This window comes from Grampus griseus (assembly GCF_964374135.1).
Source record: "Grampus griseus genome assembly, chromosome: 18".
NCBI classification, from domain to species: Eukaryota; Metazoa; Chordata; class Mammalia; order Artiodactyla; family Delphinidae; genus Grampus; species Grampus griseus.
Window position 1 is genome coordinate 28853558 of NC_139012.1, and position 15686 is coordinate 28869243.

The window sequence follows — 15686 nt, forward strand, 5'->3', positions numbered from 1 at the left end:
AGTCGTGTCAGTGATTTCTCATACACACTGCCTTTAGCAGCTGAAGCTGCCGAGAGCCGCAGTGTGGTGAGAGCAGGATCTTGTCTGTGGCCATCTTGTGCTGACACGCGTTGATGTGCAGACTCAGCTGCTCTTGGGAATGGCCACCCCTTCAGACTGCACCTGCTGAGCTGTCCCTAATCCACCTGGCCTCTGTGGCATAGGCCACACTGCCGTCTGGGGCTAAATCCCCTTGTCATGTCTATGGGACCCTTTGGAGACCACCAGCTCTCAAGGTCCCATCTACCTCCCTTTCCTTCTGGGCTCACGAGGACTGTGGCACTGCCCAAGCCCATCTCCCATTGTTTCCCACACTTCCATCTCTCCTCTCCCTCTCCGTGGTGACTTAGAGGTAGATCGCAGGGCAGTGGCTCCTCTACTCTCAGATCCCCAAACTCACATGGAGCCCTCTGTCGTCTTCCCTTGACTGAAGAGGTGGGAAACAGGAAACCTGTTTCCAATGACTAAATATTTTTTCTTTTTTTAAAAATATTTTTTCGTAACTCTATGCAGGTAGTAGCAGAAAAAGCAAATGCTCCCTCATTATGTCTACCCCCAAATCTTTCTGTCTCGCACCATACAGGTCAAAATTGCTCTAAAGTCAAGAATGTGATAATTTTTTTCTTGCATTCCTCCTGGTTCTCCATATAAGGGTGGGTCAAGCGGTTAAATCCATTTCAGGAAAACCCACATCAGGTAGCAGTTTGAGAACATCCCACACTTATGATAAGCATCATGGGAGCAGATCAGGTCACTTGAGGGTGTGATGTAGGGCCTGGCCCCTCTAACTTTAAAGAGCAGCTGCATGGCACAGGGAGATCAGCTCGGTGCTTTGTGACCACCTAGAGGGGTGGGATAGGGAGGGTGGGAGGGAGACGCAAGAGGGAGGGGATATGGGGATGTATGTATACGTATAGCTGATTCACTTTGTTATATGGCAGAAACTAACACACCATTGTAAAGCAATTATACTCCAATAAAGATGTTAAAAAAAAAGAATCACCTGGAGGGCTTGTTAAAACATGGATTTCAATAGGACTGCAAGAGGGGCCAGTATTTTGCATTCAGGATGGCAGGATTTAGCAAATAAAAATACAATATCCCAACTAAATTTGAATTTCAGGTAAATAACAAATTTTTAAAGGATAAGTATATCCCAAATATTGCACGGAACATACTTATCCTGAATTTTTTTATCATAAAATTTATTCATTGCTTATCTGAAATTCCAGTTCGTCTGGGTGTCCTGTATTCTATCTGGCAACTAGATTTGCATTTCTAGCAAGGACTCTGGTTGCTGGTCTGGACACCGCAGTTTGGACAAGCATGAGTGCAGAGCCATGGGCAATACCAGCATTTAACCAGGAGAAGAATCTGAGCAGGAATATAAGGAAGGAAGCAGAATTAAGAGTGTTTTGTCAGAACCCAAAGGAGGGAAAAGTTTCAAAGACATGGAGTGATCAAGAGAATCACGTGTCACAGAGAGTTTGCGGGAAGCTGAGGATTGAAAAGAAATTAGATTTGGCAATGAGGAGGCCTCTGGGGATCTTTGTCATTTTCAGCGCATTAATGGGGGCAGGAACAGTGTACAGTGGTGAAGAGAGTGGGAGTGGAAGAGTGGAGATGACAGTTTGCATATGATTGTTTGGTAGGGCTCCATTATGAAGCGAAATAGAGGGGGATACAGGGGCACTTGAGGGTATCTTTTATGAAAGGAGACAGGGTATATATTTATGGCCAGACAAGAAGTCAGTAGAGAAGGAATGTCGGAGATTACAGAAGACAGAGAATAGCAAATGGGGCACAAGGGCAGGGGATCACCAGCAGGGGTAGCAAGAGAAAGATGGAACGAGGGAGAAAAGCTGGGAGGGTAGTAGCTAGACGGGGTGCAGACTTAGCATCCCAGCCCAGGGCAAACTGTTGGATGTCAATTTTACAATTTGGCCCCTAAAGGAGAAAGAACATCTGCTTAGAAAAATCTCTGCTGACACTGAAGGTTACTATTGCAAAGTAGAAAACCGTGTGTGTGTGTGTGTGTGTGTGTGTGTGTGTGTAGGGGTGCTGAATAATACATTAAAAAATTCTGTGTGCTTAAAAAAACTTTTTTTGCTGTAATTTATTCTTTGAGTCTCCTTTGCATTTGGTTTTATGAGGCCTTATTCACAATTTTCCAAGATTGGTTTTTCCACCTCAGGGCATTCTTTTTCTCATGGAGTAAACCTTTTTAATCTGCATTTTGGGGCTTCAGATTCTCATTAGTTTGTACCTCGTGTATTTCCTTTCAGGGCTGCACTTCGCTGGAGCCCACAGACATCCCCACCCAACCTCACTGGTTTGTCTCTGATGCTTTTTCTTCTTGCCTTTCCCGCTAATTTCTGTGTTAAGTTAAAAAACATTGGTCTTATATATTCAGTAAGCTAAATCCTACCATTAAAGCATTGTTTTACTCTGTAGTATTAAAACGATCTCAAGCTCAGTTTGTTTAAAAGGTCAGAGTTTCTCAAATTGTAATCTTGGGAGCATCTGTCCCAGAATCATTTACTCACTTAGGCTTTAGGTGGTGTCTGGAAGGGCAAATCTCTTATGAGCCACAGAAGACCATTTTGAGAAATCCTGGAAGGAACAGGAGTTTTGAGGCAGAGCCACCAGGCTCCACCTCCTCTACTTTTGCCCCACTGGCCTGTTCTCTGCTGGAGTCAAGCTGACTGCAGGAAGGAATACTCCTTCTTGTTCTATTTCTTTCCTCCTCTCTAAAGTGCGTTAGGTGAATGTGGTGATTAGAGATCTAGCATGCTTTTTTGAACCATGAGGGGAATTTGAGGATGGAAGCTAGTGATAGGGTAGACCAGGAAAAATAGAGGACCTGGGTCCTTGATTGTGCGGACACACACTAAGGTGACCACCAATGAGTCACACCCTCAATGAAAGTGTAATGCCCTTTCATTGAGTTAGGATGAAACCCAGGACTTGCTTCTTCTAATCAGTTGAATATGGCAAGGGAGATGGGATATTGCTCCCATGTTTATATTACATTGTATGGCAAGGGTGAAGGAATTTTGCACATGTAATTAAGGTCCCTCATCAGTTGTCTTTTAATTTGTCAAAAGAGAGATTATTCCAGGTAGGCCTGACCTAATCATGTGAGCCCTTTAAAAGAAGGCCTATGCCTTCCCTGCATTCAGAGAACACAACCAGCAGAGAGACTTTTCCTTTGTTGCTGGCCTTGAAGAAGTAATGCTCCAGGAATTTTACAGCTACAAGGCAATAAATTCTGCCAAAAACCTAAGGGATTTTTCCCTTGTTTTCAGAAGGGAATGCAGCCAAGCCAACACCTTGATTTCAGTCTTGTGAGAACAGCCCCAACTAAGACATAACCAGACTCCTGACCCATGGAAATTGTGAGATAATCAATGTGTGTTGTTTAAAGCTTTTAAGTTTGGGCTAATTTCTTATGCAGCATAGAACACTAATACATCGATGTCCATGTTGTTACTGTAACAGCCCAGGGATGCCTACCTCCAGGCTTGTTTTACATGAGCAAGAATTAAATTTCTTCCTTCTTTAAGCCATTGTGATTTTAGATTTTCATTAGGCATCTTAACCTAAATTTAACTGATTCATTGAGCAATGAGGAAGGACTTATGGAAGATCAGTCATTTGTGGTTGACCTTGAAAAATGAATACAGTTTTAGAAGGTGGAAACTGGGTGGCTGGACGTAGAAAATCATTTTCATGGGACAGAATGAATAAAGTAGAGTAGTAGGTATTTTGAAGAAAAAAAGAATAATTCAGTTTCACTAGATTGAGTGAGGTGAGGATAAAAAGGTAGATTAGAGCCAAGTCACAAATCCAAATGGGTTTGGGGATTATTTTTCAAGCACTGGAGAACATGGAGATTCTCTGACCAAGGTAGTAACATGATCAGAACGATGACTTATTTTCATTTAGTTATTTATTATTTGTTTATTTATTTATTTATTATTTTAAAAATAGAAGTATGTTTATTTACAACATTGTGTTAGTTTCAGTTGTACAGCAGAGTGATTCAGTTATACAAATATGTACGTATATTCTTTTTCAGATTCTCTTCATTATAGATTATTACAAGATAGTGAATATAGTTCCCTGCACTATACAGTAAATCCTTGTTGTTTATTTATTTTATATATAGTAGTGTGTATCTGTTAATCACAAACTCCAAATTTTTCCACTTCCTGCCCTTTCCCCTTTGGTAACTGTAAGTTTATTTTCTATGTCTGTGACTCTGTTTCTGTTTTGTAAATAAGTTCATTTGCATCGTTTTTTTTAGATTCTACATATAAGTGATATCATAGGATATTTATCTTTCTCTGTCTGACTTACTTCACTTAGTATGATAATCTCTAGACCTATCCATGTTGCTTCAAATGGCAATATTTCATTCTCTTTTATGTCTGAGCAATATGCCATACAATGTAATATAAACATGGGAGCTGAGTAATATTCCACTCTATGTATGTGTATGTATATATGTGTATGTACATATATAATATCTTCTTTATCCATTCAACTGTTTTTCAATTAATTAATTAATTAATTTAAAAATTTTATTGGAGTATAGTTGGTTTACAATGTTGTGTTAGTTTCAGGTGTATAGCAAAGTGATTCAGTTATACATATACATATATTCATCCTTTTTCAGATTCTTTACCCATACACATCATTATAGAATATTGAATAGAGTTCCCTATGCTATACAGTAGGTCCTTGTGTTGGTTATCTATTTTATATATAGCAGTGTATGTATGTTAATCCTAAGCTCCTAATTTATCCTTCCCACCCATGTTTCCCCTTTGATAACCAGAATTTTGTTTCTGAAATCTGTGAGTCTGTTTCTGTTTTGTTAATAAGATCATTTGTATCATTTTTAAAATTTAGATTCCACATATGAGTGATATCATATGATATTTGTCTGTCTTTGTCTGACTTACTTCACTTAGTGTGATAATCTCTAGGTCCATCCATGTTGCTACAAATGGCATAATTTTGTTCTTTTTTATGGCTGTGTAATATTCCATTGTATATATTTACCACATCTTCTTTATCCATTCCTCTGTTGATGAACATTTACGTTGCTTCCATGTCCTGGCTATTGTAAATAGTGCTACAATGAACATTGGAGTGCATGTATCTTTTTGAATTAGAGTTTTAGTCCTTTCTGGATATATGCCCAGGAGTGAGATTGCTGGATCATATGGTAGCTCTATATTTTGTTTTTAAAGGAACCTCCATACTGTTCTCCACAGTTATGCCTTATTTTTACAATGCAGTATGAGTCAGTTCTCTTCTTTTTTTTTTAACATCTTTATTGGAGTATAATTGCTTTACATTGTTGTGTTAGTTTCTGCTGTATAACAGAGTGAATCAGCTATACATATACATATATCCCCATATCCCCTCCCTCTTGCATCTCCCTCCCACCCTCCGTATCCCACCCTTCTAGGTGGTCACAGAGCACCGAGCTGATCTCCCTGTGGTATGTGGCTGCTTCCCACTAGCTATCTATTTTACGTTTGGTAGTGTATATATGTCAATGCCACTCTCACTTTGTCCCAGCTTACCCTTCCCCCTCCCCTTGTCCTCAAGTCCATTCTCTACGTCTGTGTCTTTATTCCTGTCCTGCCCCTAGGTTCTTCAGAACCTTTTTTTTTTTTTTTTAGATTCCATATATATGTGTTAGCATACGGTATTTGTTTTTCTCTTTCTGACTTACTTCACTCTGTATGACAGACTCTAGGTCCATCCACCTCACTACAAATAAATCAATTTTGTTTCTTTTCATGGTTGAGTAATATTCCATTGTATATATGTGCCACATCTTCTTTATCCATTCATCTGTTGATGGACACTTAGGTTGCTTCCATGTCCTGACTATTGTAAATAGTGCTGCAATGAACATTGTGGTACATGACTCTTTTTGAATTATGGTTTTCTCAGGGTATATGCCCTATAGTGGGATTGCTGGGTCATATGGTAGTTCTATTTTTAGTTTTTAAGGAACCTCCATACTATTCTCCATAGTGGCTGTATCAATTTACATTCCCACCAACAGTGCCAGAGGCTTCCCTTTTCTCCACACCCTCTCCAGCATTTATTGTTTGTAGATTTTCTGATGATGGCCATTCTGAGCGGTGTGAGGTGATAACTCATTGTAGTTTTGATTTGCATTTCTCTAATGATTAGTGATGTTGAGCATCCTTTCGTGTGTTTGTTGGCAATCTGTATATCTTCTCTGGAGAAATGTCTATTTAGGTCTTCTGCCCACTTTTGGATTGCATTGTTTGTTTTTTTGATATTGAGCTGCATGCGCTGCTTGTGTATTTTGGAGATTAATCCTTTGTCAGTTGCTTCGTTTGCAAATATTTTTCTCTCATTCTGAGGTGTGTCTTTTCGTCTTGTTTATGGTTTCCTTTGCTGTGTAAAAGCTTTTAAGTTTAATTAGGTCCCATTTGTTTATTTTTGTTTTTATTTCCATTTCTCTAGGAGGTGGGTCAAAAAGGATCTTGCTGTGATTTATGTCATGGAGTGTTCTGCCTATGTTTTCCTCTAAGAGTTTGATACTGTCTGGCCTTACATTTAGGTCTTTAGTCCATTTTGAATAAATTTTTGTGTATGGTGTTCAGGAGTGTTTTAATTTCATTCTTTTACATATAGCTGTCCAGTATTCCCCACACCACTTATTGAAGAGGCTGTCTTTTCTCCATTGTATATTCTTGCCCCTTTTATCAAAGATAAGGTGACCATATGTGTGTGGGTTTATCTCTGGGATTTCTATACTGTTCCATTGATCTATATTCCTGTTTTTGTGCCAATACCATACTGTCTTGATTACTGTAGCTTTGTAGTATAGTCTGAAGTCAGGGAGCCTGATTCCTCCAGCTCTGATTTTCTTTCTCAAGATTGCTTTGGCTATTCAGGGTCTTTTGTGTTTCCATACAAATTGTGAAATTTTTTGTTCTGGTTCTGTGAAATATGCTATTGTAAAAATGCTATTGTAATTTGATAGGGATTGCATTGAATCAGTAGATTGCTTTCTGTAGTACAGTGCTTTTAACAATGTTGATTCTTCCAGTCCAAGAACATGGTACATATGGTACATATCTCTCCATCTGTTTGTATCATGTTTAATTTCTTTCATCAGTGTCTTATAGTTTTCTGCATACAGGTCTTTTGTCTCCTTAGGTAGATTTATTCCCAGGTATTTTATTCTTTTTGTTGCAATGGTAAATGAGAGTGTTTCCTTAATTTCTCTTTCAGATTTTTCATCATTAGTGTATAGGAATGCAAGAGCTTTTTGTGCATTTATTTTTTATCCTGTTACTTTACCAAATTCATTGATTAGTTCTAGCAGTTTTCTGGTAACATCTTTAGGATTCTCTATGTGTAGTATCATGTCGTCTGCAAATAGTGACAATTTTACTTCATCTTTTCCGATTTGGATTCCTTTTATTTCTTTTTCTTCTCTGACTGCTGTGGCTAAAACTTCCAAAACTATGTTGAATAATAATGGTGAGAGTGGGCAACCTTGTCTTGTTCCTAATCTTAGTGGAAATGGTTTCAGTTTTTCACCATTGAGAGTGATGTTGGCTGTGGGTTTGTCATATATGGCCTTTCTTATGTTAAGATAAGTTCCCTCTATGCCTACACTCATAAATTTTTTTATCATAAATGGGTGTTCAGTTTTGTTGAAAGCTTTTTCTGCATCTATTGAGATTATCATAAGGTTTTTATCCTTCAGTTTGTTAATATGGTGAATCACATTGACTGATTTGTGTATATTGAAGAATCCCTGCATTCCTGGGATAAACCCCACTTGATCATGGTGTATGATCCTTTTAATGTGCTGCTGGATTCTGTTTGCTAGTATTTTGTTGAGGATTTTTGCATCTATATTCATCAGTGATATTGATCTGTAATTTTCTTTTTTTGTAGTATCTTTGTCTGGTTATAGTATCAGGGTGAGTGTGGCCTTGTAGAATGAATTTGGGAGTGTTCCTTCCTCTGCAATTTTTTGGAAGAGTATGAGAAGGATGGGTGTTAGCTCTTCTCTAACTGTTTGATAGAATTCACCTCTGAAGCCATCTGGCCCTGGACTTTTCTTTGTTGGAAGATTTTAACCGCAGTTGCAATTTCATTACTTGTGATTGGTCTGTTCATATTTTCTATTTCTTCCTGGTTCAGTCTCGGAAGGTTGTGCTTTTCTAAGAATGTGTCCATTTCTTCCAGGTTGTCCATTTTATTGGAATAGAGTTGCTTGTAGTAGTCTCTTATGATGCTTTGTATTTCTGCGGTGTCCGTTGTAACATCTCCTTTTTCATTTCTAATTTTATTGATTTGAGTCCTCTCCCTCTTTTTCTTGATGAGTCTTGCTAATGTTTTATCAATTTTGTTTATCTTCTCGAAGAACCAGCTTTTAGTTTTATTGATCCTTGCTATCATTTCCTTCATTTCTTTTTCATTTATTTCTGATCTGATCTTTATGTTTTCTTTCCTTCAGCTAACTTTGGGGTTTTTTTCTTTCTTCTTTCTCTAATTGCTTTAGGTATAAGGTTAGGTTGTTTATTTGAGATTTTGTTTATTTTGCTTCTATGTTCTGGCTATTGTAAATAGTGCTACAATGATCACTGGGGTGCATGTATCGTTTTGAATTAGAGTTTTAGTATTTTCTGGATAAATGCCCAGGAGTAGGATTGCTGGACCATATGGTAGCTCTATTTTTAGTTTTTTGTGTGTGTGTGTGTGTGTGGTATGCGGGCCTCTTTCTGCCGTGGCCTCTCCTGTTGTGGAGCACAGGCTCCGGGCTCGCAGGCTCAGCGGCCATTGCTCACGGGCCCAGCTGCTCCACGGCATGTGGGATCCTCCGGGACCAGGGCATGAAGCCGCGTCCCCTGCATCGGCAGGCGGACTCCCAACCACTGCGCCACCAGGAAAGCCCCTCTATTTTTAGTTTTTAAAGGAGCCTCTATACTCTTTTCCATAGTTATGCCTTATTTTTATTTATTTATTTTTGCGGTACGCGGGCCTCTCACTGCTGTGTTCTCTCGCGTTGCGGAGCACAGGCTCCGGACGCACAGGCTCAGCGGCTATGGCTCATGGGCCCAGCCGCTCCGCAGCATGTGGGATCTTCCTGGACTGGGGCACGAACCCGTGTCCCCTGCATCGGCAGGCGGACTCTCAACCACTGCGCCACCAGGGAAGCCCTGTGCCTTATTTTTAAAATGCAGTATAAGTCAGTTATCTTTATGTTGCAGAAACTTATCTCAAAGTAAATTTGTCTCAAAGAGATTTATGGGAAGGGAAACTGGGGGAGAGAAGCAGCAACAGGAAAGAGGAGCCACGGACATCAGCAACCACAACAAGAGACTCCTGTCCTAAGGGGTCTTTCTCCTCTCCTCTCCTCTCTATTTGACTTCATTCTCTGCTTTGCTAAGTTTCTTATGGCTGGAGCATCACCTCTTACAGCTGCCCATTAAAAGGGAAGGAGTGGACCTCTCTGCCTGCTGTGGTTCAAGACATCACTTCTGGAAGCTGCACTTTGATTGGACAATCTTGGAATAACTCCCAAAGGCCAAGGGGTGGGGTATGATGATTGGCCTGGCCTGTGTGTGTGTGCACGCCTGTGTGATGTCTGCTACTAGAAAAAGGAGTTTGGGGAATAAAAACAAAATAGGTGGGACTTCCCAAGTGGTGCAGTGGTTAAGAATCTGCCTGCCAGTGCAGGGAACACGGGTTCGAACCCTGGTCCAGCAAGATCCCATGTGCTGCGGAGCAACTAAGCCCATGTGCCACAACTACTGAGCCTGTGTGCTGCAACTACTGAAGCCCACGTGCTCCACAACAAGAGAAGCCACCACAATGAGACGCCCACACACTGCAGCAAAGAGTAGCCCCCCTTCGCTGCAACTAGAGAAAGCCCGTGGGAGCAAGGAAGACCCAACACGGCCAAAAATAAAAATTAATTAATTAATTTAAAAAAGAAAAGATACAGAGTGAGCATCTTTAAAAAAATAGGTGTGATTTGAATTTCACAATTCTTTGTTTTTATGTCAGGGTCTCAAGGACAGATGACACATTCATATGATTACACTCCCACCAAGGGAATAAAATTTTAGTTGAGTTTCCATTTAATTTAGGAATTGAAGTATGCACAAATGCTTATTCATAATTTTTCCAATTATTTCTCCTTACCACTATCATTGTCAACCAAACTATAAGCTATATAATTAAAACTAGTTTCCACTATATAAGTTTTTAAGTGTTCAATTATTAATTTATTGTGTGTCCAAAGTGTGTGAAATACTGCATTATGTTTACAATATCCATCCCTGGAAGAAAAGAGAATTTCAGAGTAGCTATTTACAGGTACCTCCAAGTTCTCGAAATAACCTCACTGAAATACAACGTCTTGCTTAAGAAAGCAGCACTCTTTCGCTCAACTATGTTAGTAGACTTACATAAGTAATAATTAAATAAACTTTCAGATCATCTAAGAAATATACTATTTTAACCTGTACATTTTACTATATATGCTTTGGGTATCTGTGAAAAGTTTAGGGTCTTTTTCTAAATTCTTGGATATATTGATCATCTATACAGTTTATTTGAAAATATTCAAACACATTAAGTTGACTCAAATCTGTAACTGACATACATGACAAACACCATCTTGGGAATTAAAGATACCAGCATTTAAGATGCCTGAAATGTGTTTTTTTAAAATGTGGCTGAAATACTTCCTGGAAGACTTGCAGTCAGCTCCCCGGTGGGTGCAGCTGATACTTTTTACCACTAGGTGCTACTCTTCCTCCATCACATATGAATCTAGTCTCAAAAGAATGTTGTGCATCCAAAAGCAACAAACTTCTCTATCTCCTGGCTACTGTTTGAACCCAAGATACAGCTTTACCTCGAATACTTACTTATCGTCATAACCATTTGAGCACTCAGCACCGTAGACAGTGAAGTTTATTTCTGCTTTCTGTAGTATCATCCCACACCAGGTGTCAGAAAACTAAAGACGATCAATACCTCTAGTTGCTGTTAATTCTTCTTAATGGAAGGAAGCTACAGGGTTTAAAAAAGATAGCTGACTTACCCATGACTTCTCCCTGAAAAGGTGATATATTGTAGTATCTAAACAATTTTACATGTGAGATGATTAAAAATAGAAAATTCTGAGCTATGAATTATGTATTATTAATCAACCAAAGGTATTATTATTGATATACTGTACATCCATGAAAGAGGGAAATGTATAGCATCTGTTTATAGTGTCCTGCTAAATATTTTGAGCTAGAAGGTAACTTTTTGTTTAACTTTCTTGGAAGCATCTCTCCCACCCTCTGCCTGTGAATGCACAGTGAACATTTTTGAAGATAAAGAGGACATAAACCACCCTCATATTTATGTCTACTAGGCCCTTTCAAGAAAAGGGTCATACGTTTTACCAAGGCATCTGATTTTAAATCCACCAATTCTAACTATTGAAATTTTAAAAATTTCTCTCCCCAATGGATAAAAAAGTATGAGGCAGGAAATAATTAGAAGCTAAATACACTGCTAAATACACTGAAATAATTAGAAACTAAATTAGAACGAGCCAGCCCGGCAAATTAGATACTTGGAACATATTTATTCACTTCTTCCCTCAGATTCACCCATCCGGTTTAGTTGTTCATTCACTGTCTCATTCATTCATTTATTCATTGAACAAACTTTTAGTGGGCGAGCTCATATATTTCAGGTACAAAAATGAAGTAAAATGGCCTCTATTTTGTGGAGGCTTAAAGATTAGGGTGAAGTGGGGCTGGTAAGGAGGAGAAGGAGTCAGATTTGTAAACAGAAAAGTGGCACAGTGACAGCTCACGAGATCATCTTTTATTTGGGCATAACAACAAAATATGAATATAAGGGCCTTTTGGTGACTCTAACACATCTTGAGACTAAGTGGATGAAAATGTTTCACTGACTGAACAGATGTGTTGCTGGCCCTGCTGGTGGCCTGCTGTCCCATCGCCTGACAGTCCTTCAGGTGCTCCCACCTGCCCACCCCTGTTATGTCACTGCCCTGGATGAGGCCACATGACTAAGTTTTGGCCAAAGAGATTGATGTGAAAGTGTTGGACGGAACCTCTGGGACAGCTGAGCTGCCAGGTGTTGTCTGCCTTCCTCTCCACCACCACCAGCACGTGCCAAGGTCAGGAGTGGTGAGATCTACTCCCATTGACTGTAATGGGATCAAGTTTTCAGCCAGACAAATAAAGAGAAACAACATAATGATCAAATCTAGCAATTCAACCTCTTTCATACAAGCAAGAGTGCAAGTCACCAACAAAGGTTATATTTGAAGGTCGAAAGAGAATTTAAGTGAAGGAAATATTGATGAATCCAGGAGAAGCTGGAAAGGCTCTGCTCTCACGGACTCGAGCTGCGGGCTTCAGACACATGATGTGTAAAAAGGAGGCTAAAGAGATAATGAGAGACTGCAAAGGCGAGAGGTGGGGAACCATCTTCCCTTTATCCCCTCTTGGTTGGAAATCCCATTATATGCTCTGGTGGCTCCCTGAACTCCTCCTTTGAGGAGAAAAGAATATTGAAGAGTAATCCCGTGTCTTTTAGTGCTATTTTTAGCAGGCCCTACTCGTGACCTCATTTTCCTCCTTGCACAGGTTGGATTCATTCCATCATTTTAATCACTCCCTTGACTACACCTTCAACTCTCTCCCTGGGTAAATCCAACTCTTAGCTTCACCTGAGTAGCTGGAGGAAGAAAACATATGCCTTTTGATGGTGCTGTACAGGGTGCATTGTTATTGCCTTAACCTGCTGGTAGGGCAGAAAAAAAAAAAAAAAAGAGTTACTCATTACTTCTCGGATTGAGTATCTGAAGGTTTGATCAGAATATTTAAATACCTAACACATATTAGTATATATTTAGCTTTCCTAAAGTGCTCTGACAAAGCATTCAGGGATAATCATTTGGTTGGTTAAAACTGCTGTATAACTCAGGAAAAATATTAAATAAAAAATACAGCTTATTTGAAACTTATCAAGTAAGTGGTTATTCCAATGTTTTTAAAAGATGTTCAGTTTTAAGGAGGTTGAATATGCATACATTATTTGATTTCTTTTTTTCTTAGTAAACTCTAGGTGGTATAAAGGAAAATTTTAATTAAGTCCAAGTTATTTTCTTCATCAGTTGAGTTCATTCATTCATTCAACCAATATTTATTGAGTGCACGTTATGAATGTAATAAACATAGAGTTGTTTATTTATTGTAAAATGAGTTTGTCCTCTGTCTGAATTCGCTGCTGAGGATAGGAATTCTGCCTGCCTTAGACAGAGCTGTAGACCCAGAACTCAACACAGTGCTTTATGTGTGATAGGCACTCAACAGCTACTTCCACTGCCCAAAACAGCATCCCTGAATACTTAGGTGGCATAGGATGGGTCAGTGTAACTTCTAGTTAGATGGCTAGAAGAGTCAGAAGGGTGATGAAGACTGTTTCAGGAAAAGGGATCAGATAATCCAAATATGTATAAAATTCTTAACCGTGGAAAAACTATCCCACTGTCCTTGGGATATATATTAAGGACACCTGGTTTTATATTAAATTGGGTAAGGTTAAGTTAAAATTCCAGATTATGACAGTGTCACTCATTGGAACTGTTCCTGAGATAAATGAAAGCTGTTTCTTTCTATTTTTAGTATCTCTATGGATGAGATATTTGTAAACAATTATGAATGCAGGGTGGTAGACCCTTTTAGGGCATGGACCAAGGGTAAATAATCAGAGGGCGGATGAACTTTTGACTGATTCATTTAAAAAAATTAATAGACTTTATTTCTTTTTTTTCTGTTGTTCCATAATTTATTTAGCCGTTCTCCTATTGATGTACATTTATAAATTCCCCAACCCCTTGTGGTTTTGCTATTACAAACCAAGCTACAACAACTATCATTGTATGTATATCTTTTGCACATGGGCCAATATTTCTTCAAGCTGGGTTTCTGGAAGTGAAATTGCTGGGGTAAAGGGAATGCATTTTTTTAAATTGAAGTGTAGTTGATTTACAATGTTGTGTTAGTTTCTGGTGGACAGCAAAGTGATTCAGATACACACACACACACACACACACATATATTCTTTTTCATGTTCTTTTCCATTATGGTTCATTACAGGATATTGAATATAGTTCCCTGTGTTATACAACAGGCCTTGTTGTTTATCTGTTTTATATATAGTAATCTGTATCTGCTAATCCCCCTCAGACATGGAATGCTTCACAAATTTGCGTGTCATCTTTGTTCAGGGGCCATGCTAATCTTCTCTGTGTTCTAATTTTTAGTATATGTGCTGCCGAAGTGAGCCCTAGAATTTATTTCTTAGAAAATTTTAAGTGTAAAGAAAAATTGAATAGAAAGTATAGGTCCCTGAAAATAGGAGACAAAGTTAGAAAGAAACAGCACCTGTTGTGCTCTGAAATTGTAGAATCTTAGAAATAGAAAGGAATAGAGATCACTTAGTACAGCTTCTTAACTCAAATCATGAATCCCTTCTCTGTTGCCTGTCTTTGGTGGGTCTATAGCTTAGATCTACGGTGGGAATAGGAAACCAGCTCTTGTTGAAGTGGCCTTTCCCATCAATGGGTGGCACTAGTTGTTCAAAAAGCTTTCCTTAAGCTAAACCTGAACTTTTCCTTTTAAGAACTTCTATCTGTAGGCTCTAGTTTCGCCCTTTCATTTTGTAAAGAATACACCTGCCATGCTGCCTCTAATAGTACTCCCTTCTATGCTATTCTACTATATTCTAGGCTAAAAAAAAACCACAAAAAAACTCTTGACATTTTATATTTGTTATATGGTTTTTAGGTTCCTCACAACCTTACACTCTATGAAAATACATTCATGGCTATTAAAGTAACTCTTTTTCTTTACTTACTGTTATTATCATTTGTGATAAGAACACTTAACATAAGACCTACTGTTGTAGCAAAATTTTAACTATACAGTACAGTGTTGTGAACTATAGGCACTATGATGTGCTGTACTTCTCTAGGACATATTCATCATTTCATCATTCTATCAACTGAAATATTGTGTCATTTTACTAGTACCTCCCTGTTCCTCTCTTCTCCCAGCCCCTGGCAACCACATTCTGCTCTCTGCTTCTATGAGTTTGACTATTTTAGATTCCTTATATAAGTGATATTATGTAGTGTTTGTCCTTCTGTGTCTGGATTATTTCGCATAGCCTAGTGTCCTCCAGACTCATCCATGTTGTCCCCCAAATGGCATGATTTCCTTCTTTTTTTTTAAGGCCGAATAATATTCCATTGTATGTATATATACCACCTTTTCTTAATCTATTTATCTGTCGATGAATAGATTTAGGCAATAAAAGCAAAAATAGACAAATGGGACTACATCAAAGTAAAAAACTACTGCACAGCAAAGGAAAAAGTCAACAAAATGAAAAGGCAACCAACAGAAATGGAGAGCATGTTTGCAAACCATATATCTGATAAGAGGTTAATATCCAAAATATATGAGGAACTCCTTTACCTCAAGAGCAAAAAAACAAGTAACCCAACTAAAAAATGGGCA